Here is a 3739-nt window from a genome sequence, read left to right as displayed (position 1 = left end):
TACCATTTTGCAGTTTGCAATAGTTAACGAGATATTAATTATATATATTAAAAATTGTCAAATATTAGTCTTGAATTTTTTACTCAAATATTATTAACTTTATAGAAAAACCGCAAGAAACAAAAATCATTTATTGGGTTCTCCGGAAAGTTCGTGCCGATGTTGAAGGAAAATTGAAACACAGAAAATTTTAATTTAATAAATATATACTAAAATTTAAATTTTAGTCGGCACGAACTTTCCGGACAACCCAATATTTTCTTCATAGAAATTCTAAAAATTTTTTCAGAATTTTTTATCAACTTTTTAGTACTGCATTTTCTTATTTTTACCAACATGAGAAAATACAGTATTAAAAAATTCAGAAAAAATTCTCAGAACTTTATGAGAAGAAAATAAATGATTTTTGTCTCTTGCAGCTTTTCTATAAAGTTGACAGTATTTGAGTAAAAAATTATTCAAGATCAACATTTAGCAATTTTTAGTAATTAATATCTTGTTAACTGTTACGAAAATTGCAAAATGGTAGAGGACTTTTCGACTCAGTTCGATTCACTCTACCTGCTCATGATGTGACGAAATATGTAAAATCACCTGTATATATATACATCTCTCTCTCTCTCTCTCTCATGCTGTTTGCATCTTCCTCCATCTCTCTTGCCGCATCAAGATGCATCCGCATTACTCGCGCGCACATTGCAGCTCGATGCCGCGCTGCATCGCGCTACGCATACATTGCTCGCGCGTAGCACACGCCGCTCCTCTCCTCTCCTCTTTTCTCTTCGCCACTGCGATCTCCCTCCGCGAGCGATTCGCCCCACCAGTACTCGCGGCTCCTCGCGACGAGGAAGAGGTGGACGAGCTTCGGCCACTTGGTGAAGTTTACTCGTGTTCTCGTCCTAGTACTAGTTCTGCCGCAATCGTGTCCGCACGCGAGATTCACGCTCGCGCGACGCTTCCTCGCTGTAAAATTCTTCCTCGTGGCGAATTCTTCAGCGAAAATCGGGAAGAGAAAGTTTTCAGAATCTCAGGCGTTGATGTTCCAGCCGCTTTTTACCAGGTTCGTTCGCGTCGATCGACTTTTCCGGCCGAGCGTTGAAAGTCCGAAAATGAGAAACGAAAGGATGTCGTGAATCGTGCTTTCAATGGCGACACGCAGCCGTTTATTGGTGTAAAAGAACGTTCTCGCGTGGGAAAGTTGAATGAACTTCTGGTGCAGCTGCTGCCGTTGCTCTCTGCGTTTGGCACGTTCATTGTCCCTGACCTATCCCGAGGGGGGGGGGGGTCTGGAATTTTCAACCTTGAGTGCCCGATCGTGATTCGCGAGCGTGCAGCCCGTGTAGCCGGCGAGTGAAGTTTGTTCTTCGGCGTGCACCTGGTGACAGTGATCTAGTAAAGTGTCCAAGGTTTCATACCGGATCAGTCCTTGAGATTGATCTCGATGGCGCTCGGGACAGCGCAGCTGATGATTGTTTAAACGTCGCAGTTCTTTCGTTTTGTTTCATTCAAGTGGATTAATTTAAATGGCTATCAATCTATGGACTTTGATCTACGGACTACGTTATTCCACTCTCGCCACCTGACATTTGTCGCGACATTCGTCTGATACGAGTAGACTCGCATGTTTTTGTCGTTATTTTTATCTTATAGATGTTTATAGAAGTTTGAGAATTTAATAAGCCTTCCACTGATAGTGGAAGTCAGCTTGTGGGTGACCTCGCGTAAATTTCAGACAGATGCGCGTTGGTTAATCGAGACGATTTATCTCCCAAGCGGTTTCGCAATTTCTTTTAGAAGCGTCACGTTTATGGTCCATTTTGAGAATCGGGCTCCGTCTCCGGACGACGATAAATAGTTGGACGAGTAGTTGTAATTAATTCCGCGCACGTGATAGTGATACTCGGTCGTAGTCTCGGTGCAGTTTTATGATCGTGCGATGCGCTCGGACGTGGGACGCATAAGTGCGTTTTTGCCGTGCCGGCTGTATAAGAATGCGCGAACCGGTCGCGACTCGAAACATAATTTTATACACTAAAGCGAATGTTTTGCTATTAATTAATGCTAACGTAATAGAACTCGTAACTTTAAATTTGCATCGGTCTGTTTATTACAGGAGCATATCTGTACGTACAATTCCAATGACGCAGGCGTCAAAAAATTAATATCTTGAATAATGAATTACATCTCTAAATACTCGTTATTCAAAATATTTATCTTTTTTTATTGCAAATAAACGTATCAATTCTTTCTTGTCACTACGGGAACAACACTTGAGTATGACATGCCAGGCCAATTCAATTGTTAAATTTTCATAAAAATAAACATATTGTAAATAATTTCTTTTAATCAAAATGTCAGACAAAAGGCCCAGTTTTTTATTTTCTAGTTAACTTACGATTTTAAATTAACTTTATTTAATTTGATGTTTATGTATAAAAATTATTTTTTCAGCTATGATTAATCAACTAAATTGATTTTAAAAGTTACTGCAGACCATCATTGCAGTTTTTTGACTAGCTAGGAAAAAACAATTTTTACATTATTATCAGATTAAATCTGACCAAAAGTTAACCAAAAAATGGAAAACTGAAATATAATACTAACAATATTGATTACAGTATTATATTAATTATAATAAAAAGGCTTTGAGAGTGAACGCAAAAAGCAGTTTTTAATTAACATTTTTTTTTCGAAGAGTCATTTTTGATTTTTAATTGTTTTAATTGTGAATAACGATACTAAGCAAATGTATGTATTTTTATCAATAAAAAGGGCAAAGGCAAAGGCATTAAAAAAATATTAGAAAAAAAAGTCTGCTCATGTCATACTGAAAAGGCGTTTAAAAATTAACAATAAATGAAATACAAGAAACTCTGAAGAAGCTATCTGAAACTTGAGAAGTATACTTGAGAAGTATACGACGACTGGTGTCCTAATTACCGCGTTCCTTCACGTACAATAGCATTAAGATAAGTTTAAGAGATACGTTAGCTCGCGCGACGTTAATTATAATATAATAATACGCACATGCGTACGCATATAAGCGAAAACTAAAATCATTACTGTCTTGGTTGTGCAGGTCTTAGTGCTGATTCACCGCGGAGACTGCAAGGGCGGACATCATTATCGGTGAGTAACGATTACTCATGTTAACGAAGAATTTTTTTTGTGATCAAACTTGCGTTTCATGAATCGCTGTTTGGTACATGTATTTCTTTGCGACGTGGATGACTCGAACAAAAGAGATTCTCAGGAACGCCTCTATTACGCTGCTATGTGGAAACGAGTCGCGCTCTGAATGGGATTGCGATTAGCGAAAAGCGGGTCGCGACGTTTTCGCCTGGTGGCCGCGAAAGGCGAAGGCGAAAGCAAAGCCGGTGCAAAGCAAAACGGTCCGTGCACGAAGAAGGGTTAGGGAAGAGGGAAGAGGGACGAGGCAAAGTGGTCAGACTGGTGTAACAGGACGTTACCCTCTGGTTGCATACAGCAAGGGCAGGATACGATATTGTTATTGCGCCTTCCTTCATCCTTCGTGCACGGTTCTCTCGGATCTGCTGCAGCCAGTGGTTCCCAAACCTTTCTAGCTTTTGGGAATTTGTTGAAGATTGTTTTCCTTCACTGAGAGAAACGATTTTGTTATAGGAACAAATCAAAGGAAAGCAAATGTGATATTTGTTAAAAAAAAACGATCTATTTGTTACGATTGCAAATTAATTCCTCAATAACAAATAATAACAAA

At 39.0% G+C, this 3739-nt stretch overlaps 1 protein-coding gene across 1 annotated transcript in view; it reads left to right on the top strand.

Annotated features, from left to right (window-relative positions):
- Positions 1-3739, top strand: part of LOC108689282 — a 135924-nt gene that overhangs the window by 43642 nt on the left and 88543 nt on the right. Inside the window, exon 3 of the mRNA XM_018196005.1 lies at positions 3080-3129. The gene's annotated coding sequence lies outside the window, so the exon portion shown is untranslated. The remainder of the gene's footprint in view (positions 1-3079; positions 3130-3739) is intronic.

Source organism: Atta colombica, unplaced genomic scaffold (genome assembly GCF_001594045.1).
Source record: "Atta colombica isolate Treedump-2 unplaced genomic scaffold, Acol1.0 scaffold268, whole genome shotgun sequence".
Lineage (NCBI taxonomy): Eukaryota > Metazoa > Arthropoda > Insecta > Hymenoptera > Formicidae > Atta > Atta colombica.
Note: the sequence above shows the minus strand (reverse complement) of the source record. Positions and strands in the feature narration are given on the sequence as shown.